Raw genomic sequence first — 25,571 nt, forward strand, 5'->3', positions numbered from 1 at the left:
TTCAAAACTACAAACATGAATAAAAAATGGCTAAAGTGCTAGAAACTGACTGCTTCATCACTTCATTGCATACTCTTCTTCTATGCACCTAAAAGTATGTACTTTATCTTCACAAATAGAGTCCATACATTTAGGACTCAAGTAAGTAAAAAGTCACTAGTGAATGAATCAGTGTTTTGTAACAAATTTGTTGAGTAATGATTCATGACTCGCTCATAAAGTCAGTCATTCAGACTTCACACAACAATGTAACCTGAAAAAAGAGTCACTGAAAAATACCCACCGCTAATGCACAGACTGACAATCCGTCCGTCTGGAATGCGCAAACATAGACAAGCAATGTGGAATGCTGTTTGACCAGATTAGAGGAACAGAACCTGTTAATATAAAACTTAATAATGATTGTTCTCTTACGAGAGGTCTCTCGTACTGCGTAAGATATCTTACGCTAGGGGAAAATCCTTTTTCCGCGAGATATTGAAGCCAAAAATTATCCTTAATTTTTTAATAATGCAAAACGCGTTGCGGCAGCATACAGACATAGGCGAGACAGCTCGCGCGCCTATTGGCTGCTCTGCGGCAACTGCAGCAGCCTATCGAGCGAGGCCTGGGGTGACGTCAGACCCAATGAGGGCGCTTCAGGCCTAGGCCTATAAATACAGCTCGCAGGCAGCTAATATCTGATTTTTCATCCTTCAAGCGAAGCACATGCATCGCTGGAGCTGGAGAGAAGCCGCGCCGTCTGAAAAAGCCTTTCAGCGGGACGAGTCGACACTCTGAAGCCGCTGGCCGCGCCGCCTTCAGTCGCCTTCCTGCTGCGCTATCCGGCGTTATATCCTTTCTCTGCTACTGTGTTTTGTGTATGTGAGTGTGCTCGCCGCCGCGACACACACTCTCATTGCACTAAAAGAGCCGGGTGTCTTTTTCAAGACGCCCCTTTCCTGAGGATCACGCAGCTCTCGCGCTCGCGGACGGCGACTGCCCTCACTGCGAGCTAGTTACTGCCTATGGTGACTCTTAGGACTTACCTGGCATCCTTCTCCGAGACTGCTCCTCCGCCCATCCCCAACCCGCAAAGCTCGCCGGTTCGCCCGCTTGCCTTGCCTGCTTGGGGGACGATACCTGTTCTCCCTCTGTTCGAGCCGCGCAAACCGCGCCGCTCACAGGGGATGTCAGGAGCGGACAGTCACGGGGCTAGCTTTCTCTCTCCCTCTGTTCGAGCCGCGCAAACTGCGCCGTTCACAAGGGAGGCTGGAAGCGGACGGTCGGGGTTAGTTTTTCTTTACGTTACAAGAAAGCTACCCTGCCCCTGCGCCCCATTCATGCGTCACTCACCGGCGAAAGGAGAAAGGAGTGTTTTTAGTCCCGCCGAGGATGGACTGACCTCAATTTCAGTTCCTTGATCAGGTGACTGAAAATATCAATATTGCAGCAAACGAGCCTGTTAACACAAGCACGCCTGCAAGCAAACGCCGAAGAAAACATGTTGACGCTCTCTTATATGCTTGTGCATCTGAAAGCTTTTGTGTTCCCCCCCCTGTGGCTCAGTGGTGGAATCTTAGGTTTTTCGCACGAGAGACCGGTGTTCGAATCCCGGTCTAACGGCAGATAAATTGTGCCGCCAATGCTTCGCTCTGTCAGTTCCATGAAAGGCGACTGCAGATGTGCATTTTGCTGCCAACGAGCGCGTTGTACAACCCGCTCGCCTGCACCCAAACACCGTTTCTATGGTTCCCGTGCGTCACTAGCGAAAGGAGAAGAGAGTGTTTTTAGTCCCGCTGCGGCCGGGCCGACCTCCATTTCTCACACATTTCTCATTCCCCTCTGAAGTTCAGGCGACTGGAAATGTCAATATTGCAGTGAGCGAGCCTGTTGTAATTCACGCAGGCCTGCAAATAAACGCCAGCATGTTGACGCTCTCTGTTTCTATGGCAACTTCTCGCACGTTCAGTTCCAGTAAATGTGACTGTTCCAGTGTATTCTGCAGTAAACAAGTCAGCGACGCAGCACGCTTGCCTGCACACAAACGCCGCTTTTACGGCTACCCAGATAAATCCCATAAGAGTGATTTTTCTGGTGTCCCGGCCACGGGCGATGGTGTTTTATGTGTAGAAAAAATGCCCACTGCCCAGTGCCCATTCCTACACACAAGCACAGTCCGTCACACAGGGCTCGCGCACATAAAATCGACTCAGATCGATTGCGCATTAAACGTGGTAAGTGTGCCCACTACCCAGTGCCCACAAACACTAAGTTCTGCATGTCTCAAGGTTTCTGTAAAAACGAAACCAACGTGCATTCGCTTCACTCAAGCGGACAATGTTTTCAGTGTGGTAAATGTGCCCGCTATCCCGCGCCCACATCCACACACAGACATGATAGTTCCTACGGGACTCGCCCAGCCCTCCCTCTCTCGGTTGACCGCCGCAGAGGAGTCGAGCGCGGGCAATCTGCCCGCGGGCAATCTGCCCGCTGTTATCAGCGCGCCCCCTGCCTCAAATGTCATAAGCGTGATGCTTATGTTACAGCACACCGAAGCTTCTCTGTCGCTGAGCGAACGGAGCGCGCTTCGTATTCAACCCCTAGCCATTCATGCAGACGCATGGGCAAAGCTGCCCGGGGTTTCGAAGTGGGTGCTAGACATTATAAAAGGAGGCTATTCGCTGCAGTTTCGCGGACGCCCTCGCCGCTATGCGGCGCGCGTCGAGACCACGGTGAAAACAGAAGTAGCACATTTACTTCGAGCCGAAGTCGCGAAACTATTGAACAAAGGGGCCATAGAGCCTCTCTCTCAAGTTCAGAGCGAAGGAGGGCTATACAGCAGATACTTCCTGGTGCCGAAAAAGACGGGGGTCTCAGACCCATACTAGATCTAAGGCAACTGAACAGAGTGCTTGTGAAGCGACAGTTCAGAATGCTCACGACCAGAAAAATCCTCGCGCAGATTCGCCGAGGAGATTGGTTTGTGTCAATAGATCTGAGAGACGCGTATTTTCATATACAGATAGTGTCACGTCACAGGCGATTTTTGAGATTCGCCTTCGAGGGCCAGGCATATCAGTACACAGTCCTGCCGTTCTGCTTATCCCTAGCACCCCGTACATTTACGATGTGCATGGATGCAGCGCTCGCACCCCTCAGACTGCGGGGCATGCGAGTACTGAACTATTTGGACGATTGGCTGATTCTAGCTCAATCTCGCCCAGAGCTCACAGAGCACACGACCATTTTACTCGATCACCTCGAGAATTTGGGTCTCAGAGTCAGTTGGGCGAAGAGCTCTCTGTCCCCCAGTCAGATGATATCTTTCCTGGGCACAGAGCTGGACTCGCTGTCCATGATAGCACAGCTATCACCACAGCGCACGGTAGACATTCAGCACGCAGCGGGCTCTTTCCGCTGCGGCGCATCTGTCCCGCTCAAGAAATTTCAGAAGATGCTAGGTCTCATGGCTTCAGCATCATCAGTGCTTCAGCTGGGCTTGCTCCGCATGCACCCACTGCAGTTCTGGCTGAAAGCGCGAGTGCCACGCCGAGCGTGGACCTCCGGTCTGCTTCGTCTCAAGGTAAATCAGAAGTGCATCACAGCTCTGAAACCTTGGAAGGCAAACGACTGGTACCAATCAGGTGTAAGCCTGGGGACTTCCTCGAGGGTGAGGGTGGTGTCTACGGACGCATCCACCTCGGGATGGGGAGCACTGCTCGAGGGCAGACCGTTCTTAGGCCAATGGTCAGAACGGGAGAAGCTTCTGCACATAAACTGCCTCGAAATGTTGGCAGTAGACAACGCGCTGACGCGTTTCTGTCCCCAAATAAAAGGACACCACGTCCTGGTCCGCTCGGACAACATGTCCTCCTGGTATGGGCTCAGCGCAACCTGCGCTCGCTGAGAGCAGCGCACGTGCCGGGGCTTCTAAACATAGGACCAGACAGACTGTCCAGGAACAATGTTCCGGCAGGCGAATGGTCTCTACACCCACAGACAGTCCAACTGCTGTGGAAGAAATTCGGCAGAGCGGAAGTAGACCTGTTTGCGTCTCAAGAAAATGCTCACTGTCTGGAATTTTTCTCCAAGAGCAGGGACGCGCTGGCTCATGTATGGCCCCGCCGCCTGCTCTATGATTTTCCCCCCGTCTCTCTCCTGGCTCAGGTGATAGAGCGGATCAGGGAAGAAGGATGCTCAGTACTGCTCGTAGCACCGTGCTGGAAAAACCAACCTTGGTTCCCAGTTATGATGCAGCTAGCGAGCACTGCCCCGTGGCCAGTGCCAGTGAGGAAAGACTTCCTCTCCCAGGCCCACGGCTCGATTTGGCATCCTCACCCAGAATTGTGGTCCCTTCATGTTTGGGCCATCAACGGGTACCCGCTGAACTCCCAAAAGGAGTGTTAAACACGATCACGCAGGCTAGAGCTCCGTCTACGAGACGTCTCTACTCCTTGAAATGGTCAGTGTTCTCGGGCTGGTGCGCAGTGTCACTCACAGTGGGGTGACGGAGGTGTTCTCCTTCCTACAAGAGCTGCTGGATAAGGGCAGGACCCCTTCCACGCTCAAAGTCTATGTGGCGGCTATAGCAGCGTTCTCGAGAACAACGCTTGGTCAGTCAATAGGAAGGAACGATTTAGTCATCCGCTTCCTTAGAGGGGCTAAGCGACTGAATCCTCCCAGACCTCCCTCAGTCCCTGTATGGGACCTTTCTACGGTGCTGGAAGCCATGAAAGGTGGCCCATTCGAGCCTTTACAGACGATTGATCTGAAACACCTGTCTTTCAAGACTGTGTTTCTGCTTGCTCTCGCTTCAGTGAAGCGCATAGGGGACTTACACACGCTCTCAGTGAGTGCGACGTGCATGGAGTTTGGGCCTAATGACTCAAGAGTTATACTCAAACCTAAGCACGGTTATGTTCCAAAATCCCTCAACACACCGTTTAGGGCGCAGGTCATTTCCCTGTCAGCCCTACCGGTCCCTGATGAGGAAGGAGACGTGAGCTGCCCAGTCAGGCCATTAAGAGCTTATGTGTCTCGCTCGTCTGTTTTCAGACAGACAGAGCAGCTCTTTGTTTCGTTCAGCGGGCGTTCTAAGGGACTAGCCGCGTCGAAACAGAGCCTATCCAGATGGATAGTTGACGCTATTGCGCTAGCGTACGCTTCCAAGGGCATGCAATGCCCGTTGGGTGTCAGAGCGCACTCCACGAGAAGCATGGCTTCATCGTGGGCCTGGTCAAGTGGGATTGCCTTGCAAGGTATGGCGGCAGGCTGGGCCTCCCCGTCTTCATTTATAAGGTTTTACAACCTAGAGGTTCCCGCCCTGCAGGCCAGGCTGCTGTCGGTCTACATAACCAGTATTGTCTGTCCTGATGCTATCAGCTCAGAATGCTGCGTCTACTGAGCACAGCTCAATGATCGACAGTGAAAAAAAAAAAAAAACAGCACAAAGATGTGTTTTTGGCAAACTGTATAAGACCCACATTTCCCCATCAGTTCAGGCCATACCCCGCCCTGTCTGTATGATGTAATTCGCGTCTAAGCGACGCTGCTATACGCGGAAGAGTGCGGCTTCGCCCCCCCCCCCCCCCCCCCCCCCCCTCTTCCAGGACTCCCTGTGAGTTCCCTGGGTGATTGTGCACTATATGAACCCCGGGCTTTCGCCCTTGGGTCTTTGGTGTCAGATCCCAGCACGCACGGCGTCTTACATTGGGTCCCCTAGCGTAAGATATCTTACGCAGTACGAGAGACCTCTCGTAAGAGAACGTACTCGGTTACTAACGTAACCTCGGTTCTCTCTAGTAGAGGGAACGAGTACTGCGTATCTTGCCGTGCATGCACACGCTCTGGTTGCTTCGATGATGAAAAACCAGATATTAGCTGCCTGCGAGCTGTATTTATAGGCCTAGGCCACGCCCGTTTCGGCGGGATGTGACGCAGCGGGCGCGAAGCGCCCTCATTGGGTCTCACGTCACCCCAAGCCTCGCTCGATAGGCTGCTGCAGTTGCCGCAGAGCAGCCAATAGGCGCGCGAGCTGTCTCGCCTATGTCTGTATGCTGCCGCAACGCGTTTTGCATTATTAAAAAATTAAGGATAATTTTTGGCTTCAATATCTCGCGGAAAAAGGATTTTCCCCTAGCGTAAGATATCTTACGCAGTACTCGTTCCCTCTACTAGAGAGAACCGAGGTTACGTTAGTAACCGAGTACGTTTTATCATCGTAAGACTGGTTAGTGATTATTACCTATATTGCACAGTCAGGTTTTTTTACACTGAAATACAGCATGGGAGAGTGGCAAACATTTTTCCTAAAAAAGTAGCCCATTCACTGTCACTTGTTGTCCCAGAAGCGATTGACAACAAGTGACTGCCGAACTGGAAGAACAATCGACTGAAATATCTAGTTACCTTTTTTTTATATAAGTGACAGTGCAAATATTAAAGGGACACTATGCAAGTCTGAGTGTTTTTTCTCTACGAGCTCCCCCTAGTGTCTGGTAGTATAATGCTTTCAAACACTCTGTCGTAAAAACTGTTGTCCCTCCCCCCTCGCCACGAGCAACCCAGCTGATCAGCTGTCAACCTAGCTGAACAGAGGAACCGGCTATTTCAAAACCAGTTATGTCTACCGAGGCAAGTAAAGCTATACTTTCTTTCCAACTGATGGCGATTTTTTTATTTATTGTGTTGTCATGCATACTAGTATTTTTACCGGGAACGAACGATATGAACGAGGCGAACTACTGCTTTCGTGTTTGTTTGTTTGTTTGTTTTTGGGAGAATGGGCATGAGCATAAAAAAATATATATATCGGAGGCTAATATTTGTCTAAGTATTAGCAAGGTCTAAGTTATAAGTTCATCTGGTAGAATGATGGTTTACCTTTGCTTGTCTAAGAAAACATCAGAACGTTTTTTCTAGCTCGATCATGATATGTGCAACATTTTGCGCGTCTGATATTGCCTACTATCAGACGCGTTGACTTAGTGACATAAAATAAAAGTGTAAGTTACACAAATAAAACCGACAGAGGAACGGCCAAACAACTACAGAAATCAAACGTGTTTGCTATGACAATGCTAACATCAAAGTTATAGTATCTAGCGTACTAGTAAGCCCCTAACAGACAGCGATCATAATAAAAACCTTTACAGACAATAGCAAACATCCTGAGGTCACAATTACTTGAAATTTAAATATTAAACACAGTTTATTCCAAAGATACTTAACTTACAAGTGCAACAGCAGGATCAGCATCCGTTTTGCAGGCTTCTGTTTCTCTCAGTTCTCACCATTCTGAAAAAGCCGGTCCGATATATTTACTCGAGTCTGACTTCTTGCTCGGTCAGTCTCCCGTTTCCTCTTTCGTTGGTCCTCCGACAAAGATTTCCTAGCTTTCTGCTTCTTTTTTACAGGCTCAGCCTCAGCCATAACTCAATCTATCGTTGCCCTTTGCTTATAGCTAGCCCGCCGGTGCTTGAATAGGGGCGTGTACGTGTGCAGTGCCGTCAAGCAATTCGTTACATCGCGAGACCTGATATCACGCGATACTTCCTGACACCGACCCGCGTCCCAAAGTTGCAAGTGAGTTTTTTCCGCTCTCGGGCACCAGGGGGGTGCGAAACCACCACCATTCAACCCGAAATAAGTAATATAACCATTCCACTGACTCCGAAGCTGTTCAGTTAAGGTTAAAAAGTTACCTAGAGCACCTTTAACTTAATTGGTAACAGCATGTAGTGTCATATCATTCTGATTTAATTTAAAGGGGCTGTACACGACACCATTTTCAATTAAAAACATAAAACTTTTAATGCGTTTTGGCAGTTTGTTTACACGACAACGGCTTTTTGGGTGCATGAAAATGCAAACTTTTGAAAACGGGTTTCAAAGTGCAAGGTTTTGAAAACGGCCTCTGTGTAAACAACAAAAACACGAATCTCTGAAGACGACGATATTATGCACATGCATATTATGTGTTCAGTCTATAGTGTTTCATCGCCATCTAATGGCCTGGCAGCAGAATACAGCGTTTTTAGTTGTTTTCGCAGATACGTGTGAATGGGGATCGTTTTGACAATGTATGTACGTGGAAAACTTCTCCGTTTTAAGCATATCGTTGTCGTGTAAACGTACCCAAATTTGCCTTTGAAAATCTATTTTAGGGGCAAATATTGCCCCTGATGAAAAACTTGAATTCTGACACTGATAAATAGCAATAAATACTTTTCTATATATCTTATTTTAACTGAGAGAGCACTTCCTGTTTTATTTCCTGTATTATAATGACTGTTTAACATTTACCCCTAAAATTTGACTAGGCTGGGCATGCTGCATATTTGTTTTTCTAGGGCTCAGCCTCACTTTTTGTGTAGTTTGATAATGTTACTTCATATACACAACTGTTCAACTGTTTGTTAAAGGGGTGGTATAATGCCCTTTTCACAAGATGCAAAATAACAATTTGATGTCCCCAGAGTGTGTATGTGAAGTTTTAGCTCAAAATACCCCACAGTCAAGTCAAGTCAAGTCACCTTTATTTATATAGCACTTTTCACAATACAGATTGTATCAAAGCAGCTTCACATTGATAACATGAAAATAATACAACAAAGTTTGTTTCTAGAAGAAAATTGCATCATCGTCCACCCTAAATAAGGCAGATCAATAATATTGTTGAATATTAAATGTCCCCAACTAAGCAAGCCAAAAGCCAAGGCAACAATGGCAAGGAACCAAAACTCCATCAGGTGACAGAATGGAGAAAAAAACCTTGGGAGAACCCAGGCTCAGTCAGGGGCCAGTTCTCCTCTGGCCAACAAGCGAACAGTGTATGATTATGATCGAGGCAGCGTTACAGGTCAGAAGTCAGATTGGTCGTGTCGATGAGGCCTTCACAGGGCTGATGAGGCTGGCACTTCAGGGATGCGTCATGGTTGGGTCCAGGTGCAGATCCACCATCTGATCTGGATACAGCCGGGGTCCATCTCACTTCAGTAAACGGAGAGACTGGTTGACACTTCAGTACTGCGTTGTCGTCGCGTCCAGGCGCAGGTCCTTCATCGGATCTGGATACGGCCTGAATCCGGCGGAAGAGGAGAGACTATCCAGATCTGATGAAGGACCTGCGCCTGGACGCGACAAGAACGCAGTCCTGAAGTGTCAACCTTCAGGACTGCGTTCTTGTCGCGTCCAGGCGCAGGTCCTTCATCAGATCTGGATACGGCCTGGGTCCGGCAGACTGCGGTAAACCTCGGTATAAACAGAGAGACTAATATTAGCGTAGACGCCATTCTTCTTATGATGTAACGAGTACATCAGGATTTATGAGAAGTGTTCCTGGTTCTGGCTGGCCTAATCTATGCATCCTAATATGGAATTATAGAAGTCTATAATGTGTTATTTGTATGCTAGGTCAAAGAGAAGTGTTTTTAGTCTAGCTTCGAACTGACAGAGTGTGCCTGCTTCCCGTGTGTCTGACAATGTTAGGAAGACTGTTCCAAAGTTTTGGTGCTAAATAGGAGAAGGATCTACTGAGTTTTTTGTATGTCCTAATTTGGGGAACAGACATAGTCTCTATATGATGATATCTAGGTGAAAGAGTCTCTATGTGATGGGATTTATCTGACCTTGGTAACGTGAGACAGCTAGCAGACGGTCGGTTTAGACAGTCTGTCTGCTTCCTGACCTGAGGCCCAGATTGTCATGTTTGAGCTCTAAAACTATGTGCCATATTACTAGAGAGAAGAGCAGCACCATCCCAGGAGGGATGAATACCATCTCTTTTCAACAGGTTATGTCTGCCCCAAAAACTTTTCCAATTGTCTATGAATTCTATATTATTTTGCGGACACCACCTCGACAGCCAGCCATTGAGTGAGGACAATCTACTGACTATCTCATCACTCCTGCGTACAGGATCTAAAGCCCTTGCACTCTTACTATCAACCTCGATTAAAGTTTGGATGCGTATCTCTAGTTCTGAAATCTTCTCCGCCAGCCTGACTATCTCCCTGCATTTATCACATGTAAAACCTGTGCTGGCAGAGAAGGCTATGCTATACATGTTACATGAGGTGCAGGTGACAATAAGAGGAGAAGATGACATGACTCACCGTGTTTGTTGACTGATACTCACCACAGTTTTTCGATGAACTTGTAAAAGGCGCGAGAAAAAATAAATAAAAATAAATAAAGAGCGCACTGAAGGCGCGAGCGCGCTAGAGAATGAATTAATTAATAAAAAGCGAACAGAAGGCACGTGAGCGCTAGAGAATAAATTAATTAATTAATTAAGAGCGCACGGATGGCATGCTAACAGACTAGCGAATTACTGGTGTGTTGTGCTAGCAATGACGATTTAGATTGAAGCTAGCAATGTCAGGTTAATGTGTGATGTTGATTAAGTTATATTTAGCAGTATAAATAACAAGGAATGATAGTAAATAATGATTAAAAACAGAAAGATACGAAGCTTACAGGCACAAACCAATGCAACGCAGCAGGGCAGACAGAAGCAATCGAGCAGACAGGAGTTCAACAGCTATTTTTATATAGCATGTTAAAATTGTCAATTTTTGAGGGTGAGCAAAAACGCACCGTTTTGTGTCTGTTCCTTTAAATGCAAATGAGCTGCTTCTCCCAGCACAGAAGGCGGAGCTACAGCAGCTTGCACTCACATGTACTGAAAATTTCAAAAACGTTTAGCCTTTTATGTTCAAACCGGATTCAGACAATGATGGAGAGACTCAAGAAGAGGTGACAACATGTAGAATGCAACAGGACGTTTCTGAATGGTTAGTTGATGAATTTATGTATCTTATGTGTAGTTATCTTCTAGTCATTGATTAGCATATTCTGTCATGATAATCTATAAATCGTGTTCCGGGGGCGGGGTTTATGTAATTTTAGGATTGGTGATGTCACTAACCCGGGAGGAATTTCGTGTAGTCCCAACCAGCCGTTTGTTGTAGTCCTTAAAAAGTGATTTCTTTAAAAGCAAATATATCCCTTTGCTTTGAACTTTGAGCATTGTAACTTTGCAGATGTTGTATATGCTTAAACAGCAATATTACACACTAACTAAAGTTAAAAAAAGTGAAATCATAATCAACCACCCCTTTAACACATGCAGTTGTTATCAAATTTATTCAACCCCTAATGCAAATCAGGTTTATTGGCAAAATGTACAGACTTTAAGCTGTTTGCAATGAACAAATCATACAAAAATAATTGAAATAGCTCAACACAACAAATTTTTCTAGTGGTTTCCCCAAAATTCAACTGAAAATGCAACTTTTAATGACTTATGCAGTCTCAAAATTATTCAACCCCCTGAATAGAATCCCTCACAACAACTCAAATCTTCAAAACAGGTGTTGTCTCAAGCACACCTGATACAACTAATTAAGGGCTTCAATAGTTGCACCATGTTTGCTTGAGCTAGAACACATGAAATACCTGGACTGGTTAGGTTTATTGAGTCTTATTTGTAACATGCAGTCAAATGTGACAAAGTCAAAAGAATGGTCCAAAACGTTAAGAGAAGATATCGCCATTCACATACAAGTAACAGGATACAAAAAGATAGCAAAGGTACTAATGTTCCTAGAAACACCATTGGATGCAAAATTCGCAAGTTCAAAGTTTTAAAGGAACAGTGGTTACACTACTTGGATGGGGCAGAAAAAGGAAACTATCAATGGCTGCAACCAGATTTCTGAGAAGGCAGATTCAGAAAACCCCTCAAGTGACTGCAAAAGACCTGCAATATTACTCCTTTCGGTGACTTAGTGGCAACAGGCACTGATGTTTCAGCTTGCACACTATGGTGCGTACTAAACGCAGATGGTTTCCATGCCAGAACTCCAAGACTACACCACTACTGACCCAAAAGCACAAGAAAAGTCAGGTCCAATTTGCTCGAAATTATATAAATAAGCCACAGAAGTTTTGGTATTCTGTTCAGTGGAGCGATGAAACAAAACTGTAACCTTCGGCCCTATGGATCAGCGGTGTGTCTGGTGGAAGAAGAATGGAGCATACGCTGAAAAGAACAAGTCGAGTCAAGTCACCTTCATTTATATAGCGCTTTTAACAATACAGATTTAACAAAGCAGCTTTACAGTGATAATAAGAAATTAAAGGAACAGAGATTGTTTTGGCTTTACGGCAGCTCTAGAATAAAGTTATTGTCCAGCTAAAGTCAGTTTTGATTGATTCACTTCCATTGCAAAGATCATTAGTTATTAAATTAGGGGGCCGCTTACACGACACCGTTCTAACAGAAAACCCTTAATGCGCTCTGGCCTGCTCACTTGCACAACAACAGCGCCTGGCAGCTCGAGAACGCAAACCTTGAAATAGGTTCCAATGTGCAAGCATTGAAAAACTTTATCATCTCCACGCAAGCTTCAAAAACCTGTGAAAACACTGATGCATATCACGTGCTCAGTCTATAGGTATGCGCATTTGAACATATATGTATATATATTAGTGGTGGGCCGTTATCGGCGTTAACGTGCTGCGTTAACGCGAGACTCTTATCGCGCGATAAAAAGAATATCGCCGTTAATCTATTCTCAAAGTTGGGTTGGGAGTTGCTCTATTCTACACAAGCTATGATGACGCACGCAATCTACCCGCGGCCGCGAGGTACACCCGGCTGCAACGCATCATATTCGTCGTCATCTTAAGTAAACTGCTGAAAGTGAAAGCTGGTGAAAAAGATCCATCAACATCCATTATTTGGACTTGGTTCGGATTTAAGCCGTCCGACGAGCAGCAGAAAACTATATGTGTGGGGTAACAGTTCGGTAAGTTAACACACGACTAATCCGTTCTACCACCTCAAATTCAAAACGAAACATATCACTGAATACCAGCGCGCGCGTATTATTCCCAATATATCTTAGTGGTGTAGCACATAATCTCTGTCTGTGCCCGATTTTAAGAATCGTTGTTGTGTTTCTTTTTAAATTTAATAAAGATAAATTTTATTTATCTGCAAAATTATGTTGTATACTTATAGTTTTGCACAATATATGTTCTCAAAACTACATACACCCTTTAAAAAAAAAAAAAAAAACATTTAGCAGTTGTTTAGCAGGGTCTTTGTAACCTGTTCTGAAATGGTTTTATTATCGTTATCGCAAGAGGCTGCAATGTATATCACAATATGGATTTTAGGCCATATCGCCCATCCCTAATTGATAGCCTATAGTAGTTGATAATAACATAGGCCTACCTAATGTTGCCTACGGACGGTAACAGTACAGTAGTAACCTTTTACAGTATATGAGTAGAACAGCTTTCTCAAGCAGTTTGTGATGCATTTTGGAAACAGGAGATGAGCCCCTGGTCTAAAGCGCCACCTGGCTTGAGAAACCCGTTCTCAAAGACTTACTTTTATAGTCATTATTTAGGTAGCACACATATTCTGAATGCCTTCGTCAGAGTTCAAATGAGCCATTTTAATCTAGATTAATCTAGATTAATTTCAAAATTAATCTAGATTAATCTAGATTAAAAAAATTAATCTATGCCCACCTCTAATATATATATATGTGTGTATGTATGTGTGTGTGTGTGTGTGTGTGTGTGTGTGTGTGTGTGTGTGCGCGCAGGCGCATAGTCTTTCTTTACAAATTGACCTCGCTAAATTACTTGTCTGGCCTTAAAAATTCATAATACAGAATTTTTTGTCACTACCGCACATCAATGCGAACCGGAATCATTTTGACAAGGTTTTATCTGTACAGAGGTAAAGGGAAGGGAAGGAAGTCTTCACAGGAGAGAGACTAGTTGACACTTCAGGAGTGCGTTGTCATCGTGTCCAGGCGCAGGTCCTTCATCAGATCTGGATACAGCCTGGATCCGGTGGAACGCGGTAAACCTTGGGATAAACAGAGAGACTAATATTAGCGTAGAGGCCATTCTTCTTATGATGCAACGAGTACATCAGGATTTATGGGAAGTGTTCTCGGTTCCGGTTGACCTCATCTATACAGCCTAACATTGAATTACTGTATAGAAGTTTATAATGTGTTATGTGTATGCTAGGTCAAAGAGATGTGTTTTTAGTCTAGATTTAAGCTGACAGAGTGTGTCTGCTTCCCGGACAATGTTAGGAAGACTGTTCCAAAGTTTAGGTGCTAAATAGGAAAAGGAACTATTGTCAGCAGTCGATTTTGATATTCTAGGTATTATCAACTGGCCGGAAGTTTGAGATTGCAATAGACGTGAAGGACTATAATGCGTTAAGAGCTCGCTCAAGTACTGGGGAGCTAAACCATTTAGTGCTTTGTAAGTAATCAGCAATATTTTAAAATGTATACGATGTTTAATAGGGAGCCAATGCAGTGTTGACAGAACAGGACTAATATGGTCATACTTCCTGGAGTGGTTCAACACTCTGCCTTCAGTTAAGCATGGTTAACTCAGTGATGCTTTGGGGCTGCTTTGCATCCTCTGGCAATGGAAACCTGCAGCGTGTGGAAGGCAAGATGGATTCATTCATCAGGAAATCCTAGGAGAAAACGTCATGCCATCAGTGAGGAAGCTAAAGCTTGGGCATCATTGAACCTTCCAACAGGACAGAGATCCCAAACTTACTGGCCATCAGTCACCTGACTTGAACCCCTTAGAAAATCCCTGGTGGGATTTGAAGGTGGGTGCAGCACACAAACCCGAGAATATTACTGAACTGGAATGGGCTACGTTTCCTCAGAAACACTGCTGGTGTCTGTGTATAGGTACATCTTGTTTGCAGTAGGTCATAACAGCAAAAGGGTGTTTTACTAAGTACTAAAGATCCTTGCCATGAAGGGGGTGGAATAATTTTGAGAAGTCATTAAAAGTTGCATTTTCAGTTGAATTTGGGGAAACCACTTGAAACATTTGTTGTGTTGAGCTATTTCAATTACTTTTGTTTGATTTATTCATTGCAAACAGCTGAAAGTCTGTAAATTTTGCCAATAAACCTGATTTGCATTGGGGGTATCTAATAACCATTCGTTAACTGAGGTATGCAGAAGAACATCTCTTGTCAAGTCAAGTCATCTTCATTTATATAGCGCTTTTAACAATGTAGATTGTTTCAAAGCAGCTTTACAGAGATAAACTTATAATTTAAGGTAACAGAGATTGGTTTGGTTTTATAGCTTATTTTTAAGTTATAGCGTATGGTTAAGTTATTTTCCAGCTAAAGTTAGTTTTGATTGATTCGCTTCCATCGCAACGATCATTTGTTATTAAATTAGGGGTCGCTAAGACAACACCATTCTCTCTACACAGACTTTAAACGCGAGCCTGTGATAAACGCTGATGGCGTTCACATGCGCATTAAGAATTGGTTCTATAGTTATGTGCATTTGAATATATGTGCGCAGGTTTGTAATTCCCTACAAACCAAGCCTAAACAAAGTACTGGTCTTTTCTTATAAATTTTGATACAGAATTTTATTTTATTTTGTCACTTCGGAATAGGTACGCGAAACGAATTTTCCCGACAACGCTTTATCTGCGTTGTCTTGAAGCACTATAGCACTAAACTCAAATGGCCCCCACAGTCACCCGATCTTAATCCAATAGAGAGCCTTTGGGATGTGATGGAAAGGGAGATTCGCATCATGGATGTGCAGCCGACAAATCTGCAGCAACTGCTTGATGCCATCATGTTGTAAGATGTGAATGGCCTCTTGAAGTGTCTTTTCACCCATCTCCCGAGTCTCATGTTATGTTCTAACAATTCCGCTGTTCTGGCTTTGATCCAGGTGGGGTCCGGCCTGTCCTGGGATCCGTCCTCCAAGGAATTTGCAGAAGTAAACCAGAGACAGAAACAAATGCAGAGAGAACCACAGTTAATTCTGATATTTTCAACAACTTTAAATTCAGACATGTGGAATTCTTTTACTAGCTCCATTATCATGTCCATTGCAATTTTAATTACAGTTGTCACATGAAACCGAGTTTCATTGACCAGGTCTGAATTATTGCTGTTGTTTCAGTGCATTGTGTGATACCTGAAGCTGCTCTTGCAGTTCAGCCTTCACAGTCTGCTGTGTAATATGAGCATTAGAGATTAATCAGAGTTTTTATCACTCATAGTGTCATGAGTTCCAGTGGGTCAATGCTCATGGCTTTACTTCAAGTTGCTCTCATTACAGCCAGATCTGTGGGTTGCCTGCTTAGCATTTGCTATGGTGTCGTTCACACATTTAGTTATGCAGATCTTTTGTGACCAAAAGGCTGTGGTACTTCTGTCTGATGTTAGCTATTCACACCCTCGTTGTAAATTTACTTCTCTGATCAGATTCAGTTTTAAATGGTGCACCCCAGTTAAGGATGGTTACAAATGGCAACCAAATGGTTTGCTACCTGTGCCACACTTCTAGCCATGTTTTTTTAAAAGGCAAAAAATAAAAGTGCACCCCTCCCCTTTTAGCACTGGGTAGCACACCAATGAAATGTCACACTTCTCCAATTAATGCCCTGCTTGGCGATTATAATATAATGTATATTAAGAAGTTGAGGACCTGGATGAAGATGGCGGCAAGCTCTACAGGTGCTACAGGTGCTCTTGTAGCCCTTTTGATATACTCCTTTGTTTGCAACTTTTTAAATCACCCATTTTTTAATGCTCAAGTTTGTAAATGGGAATATGACCAAAAACCGCTTGGCAGTTGCAAGTTTTTTTGTTCTGGACGAAACGTGAGCCTCGCGAATTCTTGGAGGTACTCCTCAACAAACAAATACGCGCATGGCATTGTTCAAAGAGAACGCAGGAGAGATAAGTTGATAATATCTCTCTGCCTTTTGTTATCGGGAGACATTCATCAGTGCCCTGGGCCTGAAAATCAATCTCTTCGAGGAATCGGAGATTTTACGACGGTGGACATGGAGGGTGCGTTGGACGGCAGGTGTGCGGTAACGGAGTCAGATGAGAAGTTGGAACAACAAGCCGGCATGCACGTGGAGATCGGAGATCGCCTTTCAGTGGGAACAACTATGGACGGCTCAGTAGAACCCCGGCGGGGGGAAGTTTCGTTACCATCGGACGGGCTGTGCCAACGGAATGGTCAGCGGTCGGAGGCTGGCGGCAGGGGACACACAGAGAGGTCTGCACAAACTCATATTGACGCTTCCGTGCGGGAAAGGCAGCAGGCAGAGTCTCCGTTCCTGGACTTCAGTTTCACTAAAGGTCTACACATTATGCACCTCAATGTTCGCAGTCTTTTTTCCAAATTAGATGAGATAAGATTGATGATGTGTAATAGTAAAGTTGGGATTGTGTGCTTTTCAGAGACCTGGCTGGACGCCTCGATCAGTGATACAGAAATTGAAATCGAAAATTATGTTGTTTTAAGAAAAGATAGAAATCGTAATGGGGGTGGAGTATGTGTTTATATTAGGGCTGATATTTGTTTTAATCGTAGAATGGATTTAAATCACGATCTTATTGAAGCTGTGTGGTTTGATGTACAGTTAATTAAAAGTAAGCCTATATTAATTGGGGCTCTGTATAGACCTCCTGATCAGAATAATTTCTATCAGTTGTTGGAAGAATCTTTTGTCCCCTGTAGTGATTTTAAGGATGAGGTTATAATGATAGGTGATTTTAATACTGATGTTTCTAACAAGGAGCATGGGATGTACAAAGCCTTAAATAGGTTTTGCCAGGTTTTTGATTTACAGCAATTAATTCAAGAGCCCACACGTGTGGCTAAAATGAGTCAAACGGTCATTGATCTCATTTTGGTATCTGAGCAATCTATGATTTCTCAGAGTGGGGTTGTAAATTGTACTATGAGTGACCACTCATTAATTTATTGTACAAGGAAAAAGTATAAAGTTGTATTGAAGAAACAAAACACAATTAAGATCAGGTCATTGAAAAAATATAGTCGTGAGGTTTTTATTGAGTGTTTGAATTCACTGAATTGGTCTTTAGTGTTATGTTCGGATGTTGATGAAGCATGGGGGCAGTTTAAAAATATGTTCTTAGAGGCAGTAGATAAAGTTGCTCCGATAAAAACTATTAGAGTAAAACTGAGGTCAGAACCATGGATGAATGGTGATATTTTAGAAGCAATTAGTAAGAGAAATAAAGCCTTTTCTGTATTTAGGAAGAGTAAAGAGCAGTATGACTTGGATAATTATAAGAAGTTAAGAAATATAGTGCAAATGATGATTCAAACGTGTAAAAAGGACTTTTTTCGTGATAAATTAACTGAGCATAAAGGTAATCCAAAGAAACTTTGGCAGTCATTGAAACAAATTGGGTACAGTAATAGGCTTAAGACAAAGACAAAAAATATTTGCCTTAACATCAATGGGGAGCTCTCTTCTAATCAATTAAAGGTTGCGGATAAATTTAACTCCTTTTTTACTTCTATAGCTGGACATTTAGTTGAAAAGCTACCAAGAAAACCTGGGTTATATGATGGTGAGGTCATGATTAATTATTATTCTAAGCTTGGAGTGGTAGCAGACTCTTTTGGCCTTTCTATGGTTTCACAGGACGAGGTATTAAAGTTATTGAATGAACTTAAGTGTTCAAAAGCAATGGGTCTTGATGAAATTCCTGCCAGATTTTTAAAAGATGCTGCAGAATATATTTCTCCATATCTCACTCATATTTTTAATCTTTCGATTATGTTAGGTAGAGTTCCGAAAGATTTGAAGCTTGCTAGGGTTGTTCAGCTATATAAAAAAGGGAGCAAACTAGAAGAGGGTAATTATAGACCAGTTTCAATTTTGGGGGTTGTATCAAAAGTTTTGGAGAGAATAGTACAAGAGCAAATAAATAATTACATTAGTAATTCTAATTTGTTTTATGAATTGCAATCTGGTTTTAGAACATCTTATTCTACGGATACGTGTTTATTATATTTGACAGATTATTTAAGAAGTGAGATCGACTTGGGTAAACTTTGTGGCATGGTATTGTTAGACCTTCAGAAAGCATTTGATACCATTGACCATCAGATCTTGCTGATTAAACTAAAAGCTCTAGGCTTTAATAGTATGGCATGTGAATGGATTCGATCATACTTGACTGAGAGGTATCAAAGAGTTGATATTAACAGCACGCTGTCTGAAGCAAGAGAAATAATGTGTGGGGTGCCTCAGGGTAGTGTCCTGGGCCCATTGTTGTTTCTCTTGTATATAAATGATATGAAATCTGTTTGCAATTGTAATCTTTTTCTTTATGCGGATGATTCAGCCTTGGTGTTCTCTCATAAGGACAAAGAAGTTATTGAGAACCATTTAAGTGAGGAGTTAAAGAACATAAGTGAATGGCTGATAGAGAACAAATTGTCTTTGCATCTGGGGAAAACCGAATCTATTCTATTTGGTTCAAAAATAAAGTTGAGTAGAACTCCTGAGCTCAAAATTTCTGTGGGTGGCACCCAGATTGAAGCTAAAAATTGTGTAAAATATTTAGGCTGTGATTTGGATAGTTCTGTGAGTGGAGAAAGTATGGGTCAAAGGGTTATTATAAAAGTGAACCAAAGAATTAAATTCCTGGCACGTAAGGCTCAGTTTCTAAATAAAGAAAATTTAAAAATGTTAGCTAATGCTTTAATTCAGCCACACTTCGATTATGCCTGTACTACATGGTACAGCAGCACCCCAAAGAGGATAAAAGTTCAACTTCAAACGGCACAGAATAAATTAGTCAGGTTGATTTTAAACCTCAACAATAGGAACCATGTTGGCTCTCTCGAACGTAAGAAATTAAAATGGTTGACAATTGAAAACAGGGTGAGACAGTTGAAACTGAGATTGACACGAAAGATTTTGTATAGGAATGAGCCAAAGTATTTTAAAGATTATTTTAAGCTTATTAGGAACTCTCATAGCTATTCAACTAGAGGTAGTGCCACAGACATAGTTCCTTGTAGATTTAAGAGCTGTTCTGGGCAAAACACCTTCTTGTACACGGCAGCAATGGAATGGAATAAACTCCCAGTTGAGATTAAGTTAAGCCAGTCAGATCATTGTTTTAATAGAGCATGTGGTGAATGGTTGCTAAATGCTAATTAGATTTCTTTTTTTTTTTTTTTTTTTTTTATGTGATCTTAAGGAATATTTATTATTGAAGTGTATGTATTTGTTTATTTTATTTTTATTTTGTATGTGGTTGAATGTACAGGGTACCTTAGTCATCTGTAGCTTGCCTGACCATCTTTATCAGACTACAACGAGGACCACAATGGAAATAAGTTTTTAACTTTCTTGTGTTATCCTCGACAGTTCTGATTAATGTATAATGTCACTGTGATGACTTCATGTTATGCTTTTTTTTTTTTTTACTGTCTAATAAATCAAATCAAATCAAATCAAATCAAAATAATTCGAGTTATAATACAATTTTATTATATTTAAGAATATAAATTAAATTATTTTGCTTCTGGTCTCTGAAGAGTCTCTGGAACAACTTATTTGTTAAAGTGTTCGTTTTTCAAAAGATGATTTATTTTAGATTTGGCCCTGTAGTCGCAGCTGTACCGGCCAGTGCATTGTATGTACAAAAAAGGTCAGGCTGAAAGCCAATGAGTGACTCTGTTGTTGTTAACACTCAATGAACCACCAGCACATGCTAAACGCATGGTCAAATCTCTGCTCGTTATCATGTCAATACATTTGAATATGAAATGGTTTTTGGCTCAGGGCTGATGGGATGCACATTCGCTGTTTCTCTTTTTTCTTTGTTCGATTTCAAATGCCTTTTCGTTTCATCTAGTCTTTTTAAAGACTATATGAAGTCAAAAGGGCCATTTTAACGTTTGATTATTCTATTTACTCTTTACTTTATATTTTACCCGCTTAGATCAGGAAACTATATCGCTTTGAGTTCCTCACCTGGGGCCTCATTTATAAACGTTGCGTACGCACAAAAGAAGGCGTACGCCGCGAGCTATGCAATAATTGGTATTTATAAAAAGCAAACTTGACGGGAAAATGTGCGGTCCTTCACGCAAGCTCTGACCCAGGCGTACGCACAAAAACGGGTGAAATGAGAAATGGCGACACCGTCGGCAGATGGAAGAAACACGTGAAAGTGTGTGAAACTGTAGACCGTTGTGTAAAAGAAATGGCAATACTGCGTCTCATAAATAACATGAAGACTTCACAAAGCAAGTCTTACAATCAGTGTTGGTCAAGTTACTTGGAAAAAGTAATTAGTTACTGATTACTGATTACTTCTCCAAGAAAGTAATCCAGTTACTTTACTGATTACTTATTTTCAAAAGTAATTAGTTACTTTACTAGTTACTTTACTAGTTACTTTTCAAAAACATGATGCACGAAATGAATACGCTATAAAGCAATAGACCTTTCTGCTTAATTCTATTCTTTCTGCATATTCCATCATCTAAAATTGAATCAAATGAAACATTCTTTTTTTAAACTTGTTTTATTAGTTTCAGTATTTTAACTTTATGCACTTTGCATCAATGACTCACTCATTAAGATGGTCGCCTGCCGCCTCCTACTGGCGGTTTATAAATATTATTTCTATGCACAAATAATATTTCTTATTTGTATATATTCAAAAAATATTTTAAATAATCTCATTACATTATTTAATGCAGTTTATTTGATTGGTAACAGCCCTTTAGCATCTTATTATTCTATTGTAATTTATTGATCAAATTTAAGAATTTTAAATGACAGATGAAGCAAACGATTAGGGAAAAATGCCCTTTATAAAGGTTAAAATATCATAAATATGCCGATTTATATATGTTAAAGCTGACTGAACTGATGAGAATACTGATTCGGAATAAATTATATTTACAACACACACACAAAAAAATCTATTTTTTTTCCTGTTCTAACAAATGTTTTTACTCGGACAAGTGAATGACCGACCGAAGGACAAATGAAAAGGCTTAAATGTTGAGCCCTGGTATATATTTTTTTATTATTATTCATTTATTTACCCATAAACCTGTCTTTAGGAAGCCATAAGTTACAGTGGCAAGAATAACTTTGTGAAACCTTTGGGGGTGGTGGACAGGGTTTACATTAAGACAGGAGTTTGCCTTAATCTAGTTGATCATGCATTTCTTTTCTTTTATTCCACAGCTGATGTGTGCAGTTTTTTATTGCTTGCATTAAAATAATTTTCTCTTGTTTTGTTTTTTAATTTCAGTCTTTTTCTTCTGCCATTCATGCTTATCAGCTCCATGCAATCTTACGTTTTTCTTGGTTCAGCTGCACACAGTCTGAAAAGTTTTTTTGGCAGTTTGCTAAAATAAAAGACCCATTCTAAGAGCTGTTGACTTTTCTACCTTGGGAAAGAACGTTAAACGAACAACTTAAAAAGGCATGACAAATCATGACATAAGACTGACATCACTCACGTACCAATGCATTATCCCTCATGAACAAATATAACGTCTGATGTTTGCACATGCATGCAGTTTACCATTACGACATCGTTCATGAATAAACATGACGTCTGAACACGGACAAACGGTTTGTGTTGACGCGTCAAAATTCACGCGTTTCGTTTAAAGACTTTTGAACGCGATCGCTTGCCATAGTGTTTACCACTGACTTCGCGGCGCTCATGTCATTGTCACTCACGAGTCACGGCTCACGTCGCGAGACAGTCTCGCAGTATATAACGCAGTAACGCAGCCTGCTTACGGGGAAGTAACAGTAATCTAATTACTGTTTTTGCAATTGTAATCCCTTACTTTACTCGTTACTTGAAAAAAGTAATCGGATTACAGTAACGCGTTACTTCTAACGCGTTACTGCCCATCAGTGCTTACAATTAACAGCCTACACAAACACCCGTTTGATCGATCTGCAGTGTAAAACAAACAAAATCAAATGAAGATTACAACAGAAATGCAAATTAACACATATTTGCAAACAGATATAAATATGTTCTGCAATAATATTAGCATGTTATGCAATTCATCCTCATAACACATCTGTAACTTGTCAGATGCAATCAAATGGATGGTAATAAAATGCCATGATGCCATCACAATGCGTAATGACGCACAATGGCTGATCATGCGCTTCACGCTTGCGCGTGAGTGAAGTTACGTTTCTTGCTTTTCCTCTCTGTGTTTGCCATGATTTCGCAATCGATGAATATTAACTTGTGGGCGTTTCACGGTCTATTTATGGGCAACTATGGGCGTGACATGAAGCCGCAAAAGCTGCGCTACATTTAGAATTGATTGTGATTTATTAAGGGAAAACTGCGTAGGATGTGCGTGCGCACGGTTTTATAAATCCGAATATTTCTGTGCGTACGCACGTCCTATGTTTCATCCGTACGCCACTTCTGACGCAAATCCTACGCAAAGTTTTATAAATGAGGCCCCAGGTCTCTGGCACAATTTGGTCCGTCCCGATGATCAAAAACAGGTAATTGGCTAAATATCTAGGATTTGCCGTATTCCCACGCGCACAATCGAAGATATATTCATATAGCCCCCTTGGATGCCCCTCAGGAACTTAATTCAATCGTTTACCTTAGTAGAGTTTTTTGACCACCATTTAAAGACGTTAGTCGATCAACTTTACCTTTCTTAAAAATGGCTTTGTTTGGCCAAGCTCGTGGCTTGTTCCACGTACACTTATCTAAAGCAACATTAAATTAGAACAGAGGTCATCAGACGCATCCAGGCTAGATTGATCAACCAGCATCTGCTGATTCTAGATGGAAAAACTCATCTCCTCATCCAAGCACACTTGTTCTCTGATATCAGTTATTAGTCGTCACTAATCTCTGACGCAAACTTGTGGAAATATACGAATCCGATAATCTACTAGGGAAAAACAAATATCAGAGTAATTAAGAATGAATTCATAATTCGTAAGAATTTATCATTTTTGTTCAAAGTTCAGAGTTGCTACGTTCTCTGACGTGTCTCTGGAACGTTGAATATGAAAAGGTTTTTGTTTCAGGATTGATGAGATGCACGTTACTGTTTCTCTTTTTAGATTTCATTGTCTTGTGATTTACATTGTAGCCACATGGCAAACCTATGCTCCTGTTATGGTTTTACTGCAGCTATATCAAAAATAGCAGAGTATCCACCAAGGAGACAAACAATTTCAACATATACACACTTGATATTTAATACAGTTTACACAAGATACTTGGCCTAGCATGCATGGCATCTACAACCTTTTACCTAAGTGTTTCATACAACACTTACAGTAAAGCAATCTTGTGTTTTAAAGAATAAACTTAACTAGCCTATGTGTACATTTTAGTAGCACAATCAACTATAACGTGTGTTTTATGTACACATTGTGTTAAGCACATTTGAAAAATCCAAACAGAATCATTGCAAACATGAACCTATGCATCACATCATCCTGTTTTTCTCAACCTTGCTTTTCATAAACAAATGTATCGACTTGTCTTTTCGTTTATCCAATAAACAATGTTTTCCGATCGTTTACAAACTTAGAATTTTCTTTCTGTTGTTTGCTCATTCTCATCACGTGTTGCTAGTGTTTAAACAAAGCCAATACAACAATGGCTGATTTTGTCTCAGCACTTCTAAAAAGGCAAAAAGAATTGACTTACCACAATGAGTGGTAAGTCAATTGGAGTGCCGCAGGGATCTGTGTTAGGCCCTCTGTTATTCTCAATATATATGCTGCCACTTGGAAATATTATAAGGAAACATGGAATTAGTTTCCATTGTTATGCTGATGACACTCAAATCTATATTTCATCACGGCCAGATGAAAACGCTAAATTATGCAAATTGACAGAGTGTGTTAAAGATATAAAAGATTGGATGACGCGCAATTTTCTTTTATTAAATCCAGACAACAGGTACTAATCATCGGTTCAAAAAACCGCCCACAAAACCTCTCACACTACAACTTTAACATAGTAGGATGTCCTGTTACTTTATCCTCTACAGTAAAAGACCTGGGTGTTATATTAGACTGCAACCTGTCTTTTGAAAATCATATTTCATATGTTACAAGAACAGCCTTTTTCCACCTTAGAAACATTGCTAAGCTACGTAACATGCTATCAGTTTCTGACGCAGAAAAGTTAGTTCATGCATTCATGACCTCGAGACTAGATTACTGTAATGCTATAGCCGGTTGTCCTGCATCCTTAATAAACAAGCTACAGTTAGTCCAAAATGCCGCCGCTAGAGTTCTAACTAGATCAAGAAAATATGATCATATAACACCAATTTTATCATCACTACATTGGTTACCTTTAAAGTTCCATATTAATTACAAGGTATTGCTACTGACTTATAAAGCCCTAAACGGCTTAGCTCCAGTCTATTTAACCGATCTTCTATCGCCCTATAATCCATCGCGCTCTTTATGATCACTAAATTCGAGGCTTTTGGTCATACCTAGGATATCCAGATCCACCAAAGGAGGGAGAGCATTTTCACATTTAGCTCCAAAACTCTGGAATAGTCTTCCAGATACTGTTCGTTGCTCAGACTCGCTCTCCCAGTTTAAAACTAGATTAAAGACGCATCTCTTCAGCCAGGCATTCATAAATACTTTTAATCGTACAGTTATATCCGGTCTCCAGTTCATAAACGCCAGAGGAGAAC

The 25,571-nt window shown here is 41.9% G+C and overlaps 1 protein-coding gene across 2 annotated transcripts in view; it reads left to right on the forward strand.

Moving 5' to 3' along the window:
- The window catches only part of LOC307154085 (MSL complex subunit 3-like), a 266,037-nt gene that overhangs the window by 236,502 nt on the left and 3,964 nt on the right, over nucleotides 1–25,571 (forward strand). The window lies entirely within an intron of this gene.

The sequence above is a fragment of the Squalius cephalus genome (assembly GCF_949319135.1).
Source record: "Squalius cephalus genome assembly, contig: scaffold_45, whole genome shotgun sequence".
Classification (NCBI taxonomy): Eukaryota; Metazoa; Chordata; class Actinopteri; order Cypriniformes; family Leuciscidae; genus Squalius; species Squalius cephalus.